Source organism: Betta splendens, chromosome 4, assembly GCF_900634795.4.
Source record: "Betta splendens chromosome 4, fBetSpl5.4, whole genome shotgun sequence".
Lineage (NCBI taxonomy): Eukaryota > Metazoa > Chordata > Actinopteri > Anabantiformes > Osphronemidae > Betta > Betta splendens.
This window is the reverse complement of record NC_040884.2, coordinates 2,614,719-2,631,742: the sequence shown is the minus strand read 5'-3', so window position 1 is coordinate 2,631,742 and position 17,024 is coordinate 2,614,719. Positions and strand designations below refer to the sequence as shown.

Here is a 17,024-nt window from a genome sequence, read left to right as displayed (position 1 = left end):
CCTAGCAGGCTTGGGGGGCCCAGCCAAAGCCTGGCAGCTGGATTTGGATCTGGACTCCAGGTGGAGAATAAGAGGAAGTGTTATAGATCACTAAATAACAGTCTTACAGGCTGATGCGTTCGCTACTTGTTCGATTTAAAAGCCACCAGGCTTTGTTGTTGTTGTTGTCAAAATGCATTTTAAAAGATGAATATAATATTTATATGACACTTCTGGAAACTTGTTATGCCACTCACAGCTGCCAGCAGCAGATGAACCCTTTATTATGCTAGCTAATGTTAGCGCTAAGATAAGCTAACAGGCCCATTAGTGCCAGTTCATTTAGCTCGTTAGCTGAAGCCTCGGGGCTGATGACATTCATTACATATCATTAGTGCACAATTAACATGTCTCTCTCTGACACGGTGGCTCCCAATGTTACACGACACTTTTAATCATGTTTTATGAAATGTTTCCGCCGGCGTGACATGATTTATGAGTTTTACATGACATAGCGTTCATTACATTAACCAGCTGGAATCAGAAGCTCCAATAGCTCGAAGCCACAGTCGAGCACGCGGTCGAGTCTGATCTGGTCTAGAATCCGCTTTATTTTCAGTGTATGTAATAAAACAATACAAGCATACAAATAGTAAAGAACAAATTGATAAGAATTTGCAAATTCAAAAAAAAACAGCTGTTCGACCGAAGAATGTGTTTATATGTGTTCATTTTTTAAATGTGTCTGAGGAGATTCTTGTGCTGGTTGCGTGGATTTTAAATTGTGTTTTTGGCAATAATGATTCAAAATCCAAAAATAAATAAACAGTATGAGCAGATAAATAGGTCTGCTCTGTGATTTATATGATATGTAATAGAGTCTTAACAATTTATCTTTCTAAAATGTTCAAAAACCACATGTTGATTAGGGCTAGAAAACATTATTATTATTATTATTATTATTATTATTATTATTATTATTATTATTATTATTATTATTATTATTATTATTATTATTCAATAGAAAAAAGAAAATTATAGGGAAAACAGAAAGTATGCATTATAATTTACTTGTAACTATTTTTTAAAAAACATTTAATCATATTGCCATGATGCGAAATTTCTAATTGTGAAATTTTCTTGCTCTTTGGAGAAGCGTTGTCAAGTTCCTTCCGTAAGTTCTTTAGATACAGGACCCCAACAGATCCTTTACTTCCAGAGATCTGAGAATGTCTGTGTGCCAAGACAGTCCAACATCACACACCCAGACACGGACACACACAGAGGTACAAACAGGCCTTTTCTCTTTTTCTCCCTATCACATTCACCCACCCACTGATCCACAGAGAGAGAGCGGTATTGATTTTGCTGTCTTCAGGCTGTTGAGAGTGTGTGTACTTGTGTGTGTGTGTGTGTGTGTGTGTGTGTGTGTGTGTGTGTGTGTGCGTATAAAAGGGATTAAGGCCCTCGTTCAGCTGAGATACCATCAGCCATCAACCCTGCTAGTCCGCTTCGGGCTTTCCCGGCTGCCACATTGTCTATTCTTCTCCGCTATGTGAAAAATGTTGAATATCAACAATGGCTTTCAGTGGTGTATTGTTGAGTTTTTGTATGAACTAATCTTGCCTCAGTGAAAGAGACCTAGGGCTTGGACAAAACGTCTAGAGCCACAGCATTCCTAGCTGGCTCTCCCCTTGAACACTGAGCAGAAGGCTGGGCTGAGGGAGGCAGAGTAGACGGGAAGGCAGGCCGGAGGAGAGGCAGGGACGGGAGAGCCCCGGCCGCGGTAGGAGAGCCAGGCCGGGTTAGTGGGATGAGAGGGAGGGCGGGTGCACGTGGGGGAGAAGGTCAGGAAGATGGAGACTGGGAAGGCTTCAGCGGCAGGTTGGAGGATAACTGCAGGTAGAGGAGGAGGCCGCGTAGGGATGGGATGTAGACGTCAGGTAGGAAATATTACACTTGTCTAATACGAGATTAACAACAAGAACACCATAACAGGAAACGTGTGCTGTGGTCTGGTTTCCCTCTGCTGCCGTGGATGTACTGGTTTGGACAGCAGCTGACGTCCAATCAGACCCAGGGATCATTCTGACAACCGTGACATCACCACAAGGTAAGATGACCTCAGGATTAGTCGAGTGTTTCACCCTCCGACTTAGCGACGCAGCATCATTTCTGCGCTGTATTGTCACTTTGCTTGGAACAAATACACGGTGACGGCGTGTGCATGCAGGTGTGTGAGGCCTTCTGTGTTATCGACCTCCATGTGTCTGTGTGTGCTCCTCTTCGCTCTCCTTCGCATCCTGCTGTGTCCAGTGACGCTCCATCACGTGGAGGGAGGACGTGGCACTGAGTCCATGTGATCTGCATCAGCATAGTGAAACTTTTTCCAAAACGTAGTTCTACTTTGTATTTTGTGAAGAACATTTGTCGAGGAAGCTTGATTAAGCAGCGGCAGGAGGCTGAGTTAGTGTGTGGTTTGGGTTCAGGATGCAGCTGGACTGTGTCTCTGCTCTGTTCTCATCGGCGCTGTCGGAGTTTGTGTGGACGTCAGGGGTCAGTGCCACGGAAACCTGGAGTTGACAAATGGTTGGCTTAACCCCTCACCCTCAGCGCACACACACACACACACACACACACACACACACACACAGACACACACACACACACACACACACTCACACTCACACTCACACACACACACACACACACACACACACACACACACACACACACACACACACACACACACACACACACACACACACACGTGAGCATCCGTGCAGTCTAATCGGTGGCCCCTGGTGATTTGTCCTCTCAGCTTGAAGCTCTCTGCTCTCCTCACAATTACAGCCCTGAACTGAACTAGAAAATCTTCTCCAATCTAGCAATTAGTCCTGAGGCCAGTGGCACTGACTGTGCATGTGTGTGTCAGAGTGTGTGTTCCACTTCTTGTGGGGAGTGAACAGCAAGGCTCTGAACCAAATAGTGGTCTTGCATTTTTCTGTATTAGCTTCAGTTTCCGGGGGTTTGTGCCAAATTGGGATGTGATAGTTCATAATATTGGAAACATTGAAAAGGAAATTTTTACAGATGTTTTTAGGGACATCGAAATGAAGATGGAAGACAAGGTGAAATTTACAGACTTGAAGAGCTTCTTGCAAAATAGTTATGAAACTATTGTGTAAGTTTCATGCCATGAACTTGTAATGAGTTGGAATGAGCTTTGGGTTCAGGAGGTTTAAAGTAATCTGATGGAATGTCCTTACAAGTGTAGCAAAGGGACTGGAAGTGTGTGTGTGGACGTGGGGACGTGTGTGTGGGGGGGCGGTGGCCATGGGGAAGGCAGGCCTGACTGGGCAGCAACACAGACGCTTAGTGCCGCCTGGCTTCCTCCTAAAGACTCGGCCTCCTTTCCCCTCCGTGCGTTTCACTGCTGTATCTCCGCTCTCTCCTTCACTTCTCCCTCCTCTCCCTTTGTCCAGTCCCTCCTTCACCCTCCAGTTCCTCCCGCTCGCTCTCTTTTCTCACTCTTTTCCTCCATTTTCCTTTCACTTCCTCAGGTTTTTTGCCTCCCTCTCCTCCTTCCACGTCGGGGCCATTACAGACACTCAGCAGTGGGCTGGGAGGCGGGGGAGAGCGGCTGCTGTGGTGGGATGGGGAGATTGAGAGGGGGGGACAAAAGCCGGCTGGCTCTGAAAGGAAGCCGGACAGCTTCTTAATGCAGCAAGTGGACGGACAGACTGGGATAGAAAGACAGAGCAGAACCGGCCCTTTATGCTCGTCCTTTAGCTGATGCCTGTTTTGGCCAAAAAAGCACATCATCCACCTCGTGCCCTTCCTGCTACGCATGATGTTTTATCAAACACATTAAGATGTGATGGAGGGATAGGTGGGGGGGTGGGGGGTAATGTAGCTGCAGGCCACACACTTAACAGGCTGACGGAGAAAAGTTTTCTGCTCCCTGAGAGGAGCGACGAGCACAAAGACGGGACGGAGGAGCGCGCGTCCTTTCAGAGGCCGCATCTCTTTTAGTGCACATTAAGATATTACACATTACTGTTCCACTGCTCCCGCTGTGCAGCTGCTGTGAGGGGTTAATGTGGAGGGAGCGAATATTGACAGCGGCGCTGGATGCGCTGCTTCTGAAGGTGCAGCTAATGAAACAACAGTTGTAAAACGCACAAATGCAGAGATGATCACATTAAGGCCTCGTTATCGTGATGGAATCTTCGCTCATTTGCTTTCCAGGCGCTTTTTTCCAGCATTATGAGATCAATAATACATTAAAGTCGAATAATTTTGCAAGTCCGTAACTCTTTGTCACACAAACACTTTTCTTCAAACGCTCCAGTGGTAAACAGATGAGCTGAATGGATTTACTGTCCAGCGCCCATCTTTTATCATCCTAATTCTCCCACCAATTATGGCGGTTTGTATTCAGCAGTATTACTCCACACAGAGGGGAGGGGTCCTCAAATGATATTTTCTGCCTACATCTATTTACTTGCGTTGGCTGTCTCTTTGTTGTGGGTGGTGTAGGAGTATTATTATGGATTTGGCTGTGGGAGCTTAGCTGGTCTGCGGTTTCTGTATCGGCTGGACTTTGATCAAATGCAACAGGCTCTAAATCCACTTTAATCAGCGCAGCGTTCGTTTACTGACGAGGAGACTTCACAGCAGCAGCCGCCGCTCGGGGACTCGCAGACTCATTGACACGTTTGTATATGTGTCAACAAACTTTATTAAAGTTGAAATCGCAGCAGGAACAATTTGAAAGGTTGCAGTTCAGTTACAAGTGTTTGAATTGCGATTATGTACGAGCTCAAGTGCTTCAATGTTAGTGTTAAAGCTGGTTGCTCTGTGACAAGGTAAAACCTCCTCCACCTAAACAAGATGGAGGATCCTCGAACCTCCTCCTGGAAAACTTGGCAACTAATGCAATTATGTTTGGTTCCCTACATAGGAACGAGTGAAACGGGTGAACATGTATCAACAGCTGTTATTGTGATGCAGCACATTCACCCGCTCCTTTAATCATTCACCTTTTTTAGTGCACACGATGCACATTAGCAGAAGCATGGATAGACTGTCAAACAAAGAGGTCATAAGAGATGAGGGCGCACGGGTTTATTGCACAACAATAGGTTTTTGAGGCTTAAACTGATCTGCAGCATACCTACAACATCAGCCAAACACACACACACACACACACACACACACACACACACACACACACACACACACACACACACACACACACACACACACACACACACACACAATAACCTCCAAAACCTGAGCACGTGCCAGGAATTTAGATACACACATGGTCGGACGGTCCAAATCCAGCCAGTCCTCTCCTACTTCCGGCCAAGTCCGTGTACTGTGGACACACAACCCAGTGACACCGAGGCCCACTCCCCATCGAAGTCCCACACATGTGAAATGTGAGCGCTCGGCTTAGCCCCCCAGTAAGACCCGCAGAGGGCCGGCGCTGTGTGCGACGGTCAGTGCTGAGGGAGAGCGGATGGAGGGATGGAGGGCAGCGAGAGAGAAAGAGGATTAGAGTGATGTGCAGACAAAGAACAACAATAGTTTGTCACATTTTGTCAGAGAGGATTTTATGGAAAAGCTGATTTGGCGTCTGCCACCAACAAACAGCGATCGGAAATATAGGATTTATTACTAGATCGGTTGGAATTTGCAGGAAGTTTAGCAGCGTGTGAGCGAGTGATGCGCGTTCCTGCACACGTGATGAACCTCGTCCTACGACAGGAGTTCCGTCTGTTTGAAGCTGCTCGTTTCCATGTTCAGCCTGAGCTCTGTGGATATTTGGCCGCGCTACGTTTGTGTTCTTAAAGCACATCAACAAACAGAAACGTTGCAGATGAGTAAAACACCAACACAAACGTGTGTGTGTGAGTCTGTAATTTGAAGGGTTTTCTACTTTTTCTGCTACAGCAAATTAAAACTTACAGACTTTTATTGTCTCGTTTTGGAATCAAGGTAGTAACACACAATACAGCATTTTTACAACTCTAATATTTCAAGTCACAATTATTAAATGGATCATCATCAACATACAGCAGCGTATGAATAAAGGTAATGTTGTGGTGTGTAAATCCTGTGAGTCACGGTGCGTTTGCTCCTGTTTGTCTAGTTGGTCGACGGACCATTAAATGTACGGGATCCTCTTGCGTATTTGCTGAAGCCAGTTTTGCTGCAGCGACTTTGAGGCCGGAGCTGCTTTGATGCGCTGCAGGCAGCGTGAGGAGGAAACAGCAGGATCAGTTTGAAGTGAATGAAATGATTTAATGTTTGGGAGCGGCCTCGGCCCCGGGGGACGCAGCGATACAGGCTCCTAATTGACACCGGGTCAAGCGCTTCCCTGACGCACACTCACACACACACACACACACTCACACACACTCACACTCACACTCACACACACACACACACACACACACACACACACACACACACACACACACACACACACACACACACACACACACACACACACACACACACACACACACTCAGACACACACACACTCAGACACACACACACACACCCACACACACACACACACACACACACACACACACACACACTCAGACACACACACACTCAGACACACACACACACACACACACACACACACACACTCACACACACTCACACACACGCACTCACACACACTCACACACACACTGCTGTTTGTGTGTCGGCGGCCCGTCGCCCACTTTCTCACACACACTCCAGTGTCTCCAGGAGCCAGACCGGTCCAGTGCGGCTCGGTGCCGGTGGAACAAAGGCCCGCGCTGTCCGGCCGCGATGATGGATGACCGGCCTCGTATTTTATAGAGATTTCCCACAAGTCGCTGCGTTCCCAGGCTGCGCCTCCTCTCGCTGCTGCGGCGCTTTCGGAATTCTTGAAAACAAAAGAAATGTTTTGTGATTTTCTCTGCCGTTGGTGGAGCAGCACTTATGACAGCTCGGCGTGATTAGCCTGCAGTGCGAGGCTTTATTAGCGCCGCTATCGGCTGATTGACACAACCCCAGTGGTCGTTAATGTTCACTCTTCCAGCGTGTGGACATGGAAACACAGCGGTTGTCATGTACGAGCGTGTTTTTGGGGCTTTTAGTGTGTCTGCGTTGCCGCTGTAGCTTTGTGTGAAGTTAATCTCTTTCTTAACAAGTCATTTATATGTTATTGAGCCCTGAAATCTTGTTTTCTTGGCGGGCCTCCTAATGGGCTCCTGTTTTTATGCTTCAATTCAAACGCGCCTACTTAAGCAAGTGGAAGGTGATTTGTCCTCATCGCGGTGCAGCGGCCTGTCTCATTATGCTTTTAATGAATTCAGTCATTGCTAAAAAAAACAAGCTGAACAATAAAGCTGAGTTGTTGGTGGCATGTGGACTCAAGGCGCTGCTCGTGTGTTCTCTGTGATCCCAGTTTGAACCCGTCACTTCAGTTAAAGCCTGTGGCAGAAGCGTTTCTATTAGGCCTCTAATGTGAGCATGAGAACATTGAAGCACAGGCCGGTCTGACGAAGCCAGGACCTCCAGGACCTCCAGGACCTCCAGGACCTCCAGGACCTCAGGACCTCCAGGACCTCCAGGACCTCAGGACCTCCAGGACCTCAGGACCTCCAGGACCTCCAGGACCTCAGGACCTCAGGACCTCCAGGACCTCAGGACCTCAGGACCTCCAGGACCTCAGGACCTCAGGACCTCCAGGACCTCCAGGACCTCCAGGACCTCAGGACCTCAGGACCTCCAGGACCTCCAGGACTTCCAGGACCTCAGGACCTCAGGACTTCTAGGACCTCAGGACCTCCAGGACCTCCAGGACCTGGAATCACTGTTCATCCTGTGGAGACAGATGCTGAATGCTGTTGTTGAATGGCTCATCCTGAACCCTCCAACTAAGACGTTTATTAGCCTCCATGAATTAACACAGTTACTAAGACACAAACCCGGAGAACGAGGTGGAGACAAGGTGCAGCCGTTGTTTTTGTGGCTGCTCGAGGCAGATAAGTTAAACAAAAGCTGCCCAGTAGCAAACAGGTGAATTATGTCCCAGAGTCACAGACTGATAAGAGCCCACGTACGTCCACTGCTGCTTATCTGCATCTGCACGGTTCTACAGTCACTCGTGACCCCGACTCCAGGTTTCCTCTGAGGAGGCTGGTTTTAACACAGGCCTCTGTGATGACACTGACTCTGACCAGAGCCCTAATGTTGAATCGTGCTATGACCAGAGTGATGCATGTTCTAAAACACTTTGTGTTGCTGCGTTTGTGCGTCTGCGCTGTTTGTGAGCCGATGGCTAACGGGGATGCGGGTCAGAGGGCATCATCTGGGCCGTAAACTGTGGCTCCTGTGTCTGGGTGCAGCAGCCGGGTAATTAGTCTCGGTGTTACCGGTTATTCCTCAGCTCAGCCCCGGTGACCGATCAGATACAGCTGTTCTCATCTGGGTCGGTGCTGGTCTGTCCTCACATCTCCACAGGTGTGTTCCTATTGGATCTCGAGGTCTCATCTTCAGTAATGACAGCGAGAGGATCTTGAATCTGGCACTCAGCTCAGCGTTCTGTGGTTCTGAATGAGCCGCGAGCACGCGCTTTGGGATCTGACCCATGTGTCAGTGCTTTGCTCAAAGGCAGTTGACACTGAAGCAGAGCAGCGCTGCCTTTCATCCCAGCATCACGGCGCTTCTCACGACTCCACGCGTCAGAACTCACCAAGCGAAGACGCACCCAAATCACCTTGTAAACATCTGTAGAAGCTCTTCATTATCTTTCTTCTCGGAGCCTCACGGCGCCGAGCGAAACGTCCCCAAACAAAATATAACCTGATGAAATGAAGAGACCTGCAGATGGAAGCGGTGCAGGTGTCAGAGGCGAGGCCACCAGATGATCAGCTCCCTCCGTGACATTTCCTACCCTCTGATTCTAACGTGCAGCAGGAAAACATGTCTCGCACATCTGAGCGGCGCCGCGGTGACATCTAATCAGATGCCAGAGGAGACGATGGTGTCAGAGCGGAGAGAAAACACACTGATTCCCCACCGGCTGTATTGTCACTAAATGCCACTTCTCTCTATGGACTGTAAATGATTTAATTTGAGCGCCAGATGTGGCGTTCAGATTCTCTTAGCGCTCGTTAAGTGAGACAGAGGGAGGAGAGAGAGGGAGAGAGAGGGAGGGAGAGAGAATGAGGAAATGACAGGAAGGAGAGGAACAGTTTGGCAGAGCGACAGCCAACAGCAGCCCAGGCACTTGACAGAGCTCTCAAACACCATGATTGGTTGCGTGTGTGTGTGTGTGCGTGCGTGTGTGTGTGTGAGTGTTTTTCCCACTTGTGTATCATGACAGCTGAATGAAAATCAATCTGCTTCTACATCTGCCATCTTGAGTGTCGGCGAGCGCAGATGGGCCTTCCCTGTCACACTCACGCGCTGGCAAGACACCAACTCAGGTCTTTCCACCTCTTCTTCTTTCCTCTCTCTTCTAATCTCCTCCTCTTCTTCTCCTCCCTCCTTCTTCCTCTCCTCTCCTCCTGTCTTCTCCCTGCTAATCAGATGCCAGGCGCTGAAGAGGAGCTTTTTTTTCTTATCCTGCCTTGACGTCTCCAAGTCACTCTGACAGCAGATGTTTGGGGCCTTTCGAAGCAGCAATCTGGGCTCTAATCACCCTCATTGACGGCTCCGAGGGCCCCTGTTGCAGCTCTGAATGGCAAATTAAAGCATTTTTAGATAACGTTGGTAATTGGCTAAATCGTTTATAAGCCCGGAGATCACGCTTTTAATCTGCAGCCTAACATGACGGATCACGAGAGCGCGGCCGATCCCGTCTGCGTGTGTTTGTGCCGCCTTTCCTCGCCCTCCGTCCCGTTCTGGTTCCTTTCCTGACGTGTTACAGTACGTTTGATGCCTAATGATTTGCCCATCAGATTAACAAACACTAATCGTTCTCCGTGCGGCGGTTTGCTCCGTGTCAGGCTCCCCCCACGTCCTCTCTCCGCTCTCATCTTCGGAGCCCATCTCATTTCTGGCATTAACTCCATTAGCCTGGTAATTGGCTCTTAAAGTAGCGGCCACAGACTTCGAAGGCCACTTAATGTCCATCTCCTTCCCTCCCTTCTCCTCTGCTCCCCCGTCGATCATCTACCTTCCTCAGTAAATAGCATTAACTAGTCCTTCATAGAAATCTGAGGCCATATTAGTGTTATCCTTCCTCTCAGCCTATTGCTGGGCTTATGAGTCCCGATGGTTGGAGATGATATGGCTAAGTGGATATGTTTTTTCTCACTCGCTCCAAATAACCCCCAACTGTCACCGATGAATATGTAAATTTTGCGTATGGAGATCTTCCCCCGTTTTTTAACCAAGGCCAAGGAACGAAATCTGTCTTTAAAAGATGTGGATGTGGAAATTCAGTTCATCATCACAGCCTGCTCCCTTTACCCCCCCCCCCCACACACACACACACACACACACACACACACACACACACACACACGCTTCACCTTTCATTTCCACATTGAAGATAAAAGAAAATGTGAAGGTATTTCTCTAGCGCTGAATCTCACAAAGAGCTCGTCATTGTAGTTTTCGGATGCCCGAAATGAAACTATTGAATTAATTTTGTTTTTGGCATTATATTCAGGTTTAACTTCTATTTCCTTCACTTTAGGTGCGTGACCCTGAAATCGAGGTCCCTCCAACGTGTCACAGCCAAAAAGGTTGTTAATAAAAGTCATGTAAATGCTTTTGGAATTTGGTTGAACATACTTCTGTATTTTATCTTGAGTATTTTCAGTTTCTCTGATCACTAACTCTACAAAGAGTCACCTGAGAAGTTAAGAGAGAAAATGCTGCCAAGAACGTGGTCCAAAGTAATTAGAACTGACCTCAGATCCATCATTATTGTCTTGTGAGAGTCTTAACGTCTGTTCTTGAGCTTGGACCTCAAGTGTCTTTGAATGCATCGTTCCCCACAGTGACTGTCCAGCGAATCGTCTACACTCTAGACTGAACAGACACTTTATGAGCTGCTGAGCTTGTGTTGGTCCCGGCTGCTGTGACTGAGCTTTGGCTTCCACTCGTGCAGATGCACAGTTTATCTTTGCTGCTGCGTGCTTATTGTTTAGCTTAATGACTTTCCACCAGCGCTCCTCTGCTGATGGAAGGCGTCCGACGCACCTCTCAGCTCGTAGATGTACAAACATCTCTCCTGATGATTCTCCTAATCCTTCACGAGCCTCCGTCTCTGTTTGGATGCTGTGTGTTTGCAAAGCCTCTATCTGCTGTGTGCAACCTCGGCGTCTCATGTGAGGGATTTTAGAAACAGAGTAATTAGTTGTTGATAGAGGAGCCGTGGGTGTGAAATGATAGCGGCCTCCACCTCCACCCAAGAGAGAAACAAATCAATCAATAACCTGATTTATTTCACGTCCTTATCCTCTAATTTAATTGCTGGGTCTTTTGTATCTGTGGAGTTGTGCGGTAGGTGGGAGATAAATATGGGAGGAGGGAGATGAGCGGCAAGTTGTGCTGTTGTTATTTAGGGATGCTGGTGTTTTTGTGGTCCGTGCGCGGAGGCGTTGAGCGACGCCGAGCGGCTCCACAGCTTCTGCTGTTTGTTTCAGCACATTTTCTGCATCCGCCGCCGGTTCGTAGCTCTGAAGGCAGCAAACACGCATACACACACACACACACACACACACACACACACACACACACACACACACGCTCACAAGAGGAGAGAAAGGGAGGGAAGAGCTTCCATAAATTATCAGAAAGAAAAATTTAATTAGCAATATAAATGCCGGGCGCAGTACATTATGTGCAATTGTCTTGCTATCTTTCCAGAAATTAGTCTTTTAAAATGAATTTGCTGTATTAATCATCTCCTGAAATATTTTTGATCACTGAATTAATAGTTTAGCATTGGGGGCCTCTGTTTTTTAGGTATTCATTGACATAGGTGATTGCCTCTTAATTATGACAGCGTCCTCCTTCTATCCTCGCCTATTAATTCCTGTGTTGTGGCGTCGCCGCAGCCTGCTGCCTGGCCCTGTATCTACTAATTACTTCTCTAATTGAATTTGCTCTCTGTTGCCAGGCTGTTTTTTTAAGTGGCTGTTTGTTGCCGGGCCTCATTGTGTCTTTGTGTGTGTGGCAGCTCGCGGCTCGGAGCCGTGCTGACGGGAGCGTCGCGTTGCGTCGCGTCGCGTCTCTCCTCTCGCTGCGTATTCATGTCTTTGCCTCTGTATCATTACCTATACCTCCCCAGACTTATGTAGTGTCTGCACTATAAATGAAGGAGGGAAATTAATTATTGAGAGCCGGTGAAACAATTAGGCGGCCCTCCCCGCTCTCCGCTGCCTCCCGCCCCGCTGTCATTGGATCAAGCCTCTGTAGGATTGTTGAGACTAAGAGCTCGCCGCTCTTCAACCACCAATTCAGGCTGGAGCGTCTTTAGCAGGATGATAAATAGCACACGGGGAGTTAGTGGTCCTGGTTGCCTCAAAACCAACCAAAATGCACACGCGCACACACACACACACGCACAAACACGCGCACACACACACACGCACAAACACGCGCACACACACACACGCACACGCACAAACACGCGCACGCACACACACACACACACACACACACACACACACACACACACACACACACACACACACACACACACACACACACACACACACACACTGATTGCATATTTGGGAGTGTTGAACAGGCTGCTGACGTGGGCGTTTGCATCCTTCAACACAGTGAATGCTGTTTTTCTGTGCTGCTGTCCTTGAAGAAGGTCTGAGTTAATGGAGACAGGAGCCACTTGGTAAAGAAAGTCTTCTCTCACAACAGGCTGATTTCCGCAGCCTGCTCATTCCTGAAGTTTCTGCTGGATTTGAGAGCTCGGCAGAAGTTCTCTGCAGACGAGCGACCCCGCGGCCACGTTCTGACCCTGCTCCTTCTTTAAGTTATGAGTCGGCTGCTGTGATGTGCAGCTAAGCTTCAGCGTGGGATTACGTGGACGTGATGGACGTTAATACAAGGAAATCATTATTTTCAAACAAAGACCTACATGGAAGCGCTTTTTGAGCTACGGCCCTGTTTTGTCTCCATGTCTCTCGAACACTGATACAGAAACAGTCACGAGGCCTCTTAATCCTAAAAGTACGAGTTGGTGAAGACACTTCAACAACTCGGCGCTGGTGGGACTCACGCCCGCGTCATCGTCCTCTAATCGGTAAATGGTTAAATAATGAGGCTGTGCTGTGATGCTACTCCTCCTTATCAGCCCAATCGGAGCCCGGCTTCCTCCTCCACCCCAGCGCTCAGCATCCTCTCCTCCACCCTTCACACTTTTCATGCGTTCTCACCCTCCGCCTTTTTGAAAGGTTTCTCCTCCGGCCTCCCTGGATATTGATCCCCTCCCTCCCCATCCCTCCATCTCTCACCCCTCCTCTCTTTGTCTATTGATCCCTCGCTTCCTCCCCTGCCTCCCTCTCTCTCTCCCTCTCTCTCGCCCTCTCTCTCGCTCGCTGCTATCAGCTCCGGCCTTTGTCTTCTTATCGAGGTTTCAGGGTTTATTCTGGCTGGCTGCTGTTATTGACAGGCCTCTCGCTCCACGGCCAACTAATGCATCTCTAATCCCACCTTTGTTACTGTGGAATGGTTGAGTCTCACGCGCCCGCGCACACGCACGCGTGCGTCCGTACGCACACAGGTGACGCTTTGGCGCGAGGATGTTGATCCCAGCTTTCTGTTTGTTGGGAAAGCCATCTATCAATCAGCAGCGCTGCTGTCTGTGTGTTTTTATATATGCGCGTGTGTAGGTGCCGGTGTGAGCGCGGATCTTTGAGTGACAGGCCGAATCGTGGCTGAGGACGTTTGATAAGCTTGTATTGTCGGTCGTCGCCCCCCTCCCCCTCCCCCACCACCTCCACTCCCCCCTCTCCTCCCACCTCCACCTCCACCTCGATAAGAAATACATTCGACTAGAGCTGATAACGGTGTCAGGAGCAGCAAAGCCCCACTCTAAAGAGACACACACACCGGCCACGCCGCGGGAGAGGTGTCTTTCTTCAAACACCGCGGCTGTAAATGATACTTTCAACAAACAGCGGCGACAACACCACTCGGGGAGAAAGTGTCTGATGTTATGTGTGTGCGCTTGCAGGGGGAACGATGTGCGATATGGCTGGAGGATATGCTGAGCTTATTGAATGAGGTTTCAGCGATAGCAGCGAGTGTGTGTGTGAGTGTGTTGTGAACAGCGGGGAAAGAATACAGTAATAGGCTTAGAGCAGCGGAGGCCCAGTGTCACACTTAAACAGCACACACTCCAGCCTGACTGAGTGACAGCTGTGTGTGTGTGTGTGTGTGTGTGTGTGTGTGTGTGTGTGTGTGTGTGTGTGTGTGTGTGAGGCTCCTCGGCGTCCGTCCTGTGTCACCGTGGTGAACGTGTTGTCTCTGACTTGATATTAATGGGATTTTACAATGAGATCTGCGAAGATGTGGCCTCGACACATTTCTCACTTAAATTAAAAATGTCATTTTACAGCCTGGAGACGCTCGTCGGCACGCGGCGCTGAAGGAAAGCGTGTTACAATCAGGTTTAGCGTGATTACTTCAGGGACATCATCCCTGTGTAAAGGAATGTCATCACTGTCGGTGGAAATCTCACTGTCACGTTTAGAAAAAGATCATCTAAGAGTCAGAGGTGTTTTCTTACCTGAGCTTTAACTCAAAGTCTGTGGCTTCAATGATCCACAGCATCACAGGTGCTGTTGGTGGATCACTGCATGTACTCAGATCAAAGGCCAGTGTTGTGTTGTGGTCACAAAGTAGCATGTATGTGCTGAGTGGCTTCATTACTGAGCTGTGACCTTAGAATTACCTTAACAAACCACTTTCCAAGAGCCAATAAAGCAGATTTTGTTTTTGTTTATTAGTAACTGTCAAAACTTTCATGATTCACCCAAAATCTGCTTTAACTCATAAGAAGAGCGAGTGAGGAGTTCTGACTAAAATGATCCAGGATTAATAAGAAAACAAAAACTTCCAGTTATGTCACTATGTAACGAAATAGACTCCACACATGAAACCAGGAATGTTTTCAGACGTCCAAACGTGGGACCTTCACTTGGGAGGAAGAAAAGAAGTAGAGAAATGGAACAAGCTGGGCCACACAACATTTGCTCAAGTTGTCCATTACTGCAGCGGAGGAACAGTGACCTGTGAAGAGATTTCAGGAGTAGGGAGCGGACGACACGGGAGATAAAGGAGGAACGAGAGAGCGAGCGAAAAAGATAAAGAGGGTGAAATTACCAGAGGGCAGGAGAAAAGAGGGTTATTGTGCATGTGCATTAACAGGGTGTATGATGAAGTTGGTTTTTGTGACTAGGGGCTAAGGAGTCAGGGAGAGAGAGAGAGAGAGGAGGGGGGAAATCAATGGCAAATTACACGCGCTCAGCTGGCCCATTGTACAGTATGGCTGCTATATTCTAAAGAAGGCCAAGATGATGCAGCCAAATGGTGGATGGACTCCAAGATCATTTTTATTGATTTTGAGGAACCATCAATGGAGGACAAGGAAGAGGAGGAGGACAGGGGCGCGTGTGTGTGCTGAGCTTGGGATGTGTGTCACAGGACCAATACAATACCCCAGACCCGGCTTTTTGTCCCTGTCCACACATTAGCAGCGCACCGGCTCGCCATGCTTTTCATTTACATTAGTGCCTGGGTGGGTGAGCGAAGGATGGAGAGTGAGCGCGTGTGTCATTAAAGAACTGCTCCGGCAGCAGATGCCCGCATTGTTTGGGTTCGGGAGCCCAGAAACATTTGGTATTGGGGCCGATGATGTGAACGTCAGTGGACTCGTCTCCTTTCCACAGTGGAGATAATGGCTCTGTGTGCGGAGGAGAGGGATTTTAAGCTACTTTATTAAAGGATCCGGATCCAGAAGAGTCCAGCGTCCGTAGTCGACTCAGCGGCATCACGTCGTTTGATTTGTTGTGTTTCTGTAAATGAAGCTGGTGCTTAAAGGTGAGGAGCAGGCAGCGTCGCATTTCTACCTAAATGCAGACGCTCTGAGCCAGAACCTGTGAGCCAGAACCTGTGAGCCAGAACCTGTGAGCCAGAACCTGAAGCCGTGCTCAGTTTCATGATTTCTGAGTTAAAACTGAACCGAAGCTCTTTTCTTCCCCCCGTGTTCATAAGCAGCTAATACCATGGTTGCAGAGACACAACCTCTAACACCATTAAATAGTTTTTACCCCAACTTTGTTTCTTCCAGAACATTTTTAAGAGCTTTAAAGACCTTTTGCAGAACCGCGTGGCATTTATGTTTATGGGTTTGAATGCACACATTCCAAAAATCTGCTGTTTTGACCACGTTTACGCTTTTACACATTTCCTGCTACTGATTGTGGGATTTTAATGGCATTCCTCACAGAAAAATGCAGCCACGACGTTCATGTTTGTACTAAATACACTTATGAGGTCTTCCACATGCCAACACTTTATTTACCTTTCACACACACAGCCTTTATTTATCTTCCCGTGGACCTCGACACGTTTCTGCCTCCTTTATGAGCTGGTTGTGAAATTCAACAGCCGCTGTTTAAATAGGCAGAAGACGAGTGTGTTCAGGTAGCGTTAAGTCACGACTGTTTGAGGCCACACTGAAACACACACACATTGTCGGTGAGGTGCCAGGATTCTCAGCCTGAGGATAAACACTCATCGTTTATGACGTCTTCACTTTACAGCTGCTTGGAAGTTGGAGCTGCTGGAGACGCTGCATTTGAGTTGAGCAAAAAAAGGCACGTTCCCACGACTTAACCACAGTCTGCTGTTTGGATTTAACCGTGGACCTTTTAAAACGGGATCCTTCTGCCAAGGAAGCAGACGTCATGTACAAGCGAAGGGACGAAATCGCTGAACTGCAGTGTTTTTTCTCTAGACGAGAACAAGCTGGAAGGAAACGAACCCCAACCACCGACGT

General features: G+C 48.2%; 1 protein-coding gene across 8 annotated transcripts in view; it reads left to right on the top strand.

Annotated features, from left to right (window-relative positions):
* Positions 1–17,024, top strand: part of LOC114853799 (transcription factor Sox-2-like) — a 191,967-nt gene that overhangs the window by 53,951 nt on the left and 120,992 nt on the right. Inside the window, exons 1-2 of one of the 8 annotated variants that reach the window (XM_055508583.1) lie at positions 1,649–1,922; positions 2,039–2,092. The exons of 2 other annotated variants lie outside the window; for them this stretch is intronic. The gene's annotated coding sequence lies outside the window, so the exon portion shown is untranslated. Of the gene's footprint in view, positions 1–1,586; positions 2,093–17,024 lie in introns of those variants that run through there. 5 more of the 8 variants (XM_055508584.1, XR_005897662.2, XR_008694627.1 and 2 more) reach the window with 5 other exon arrangements.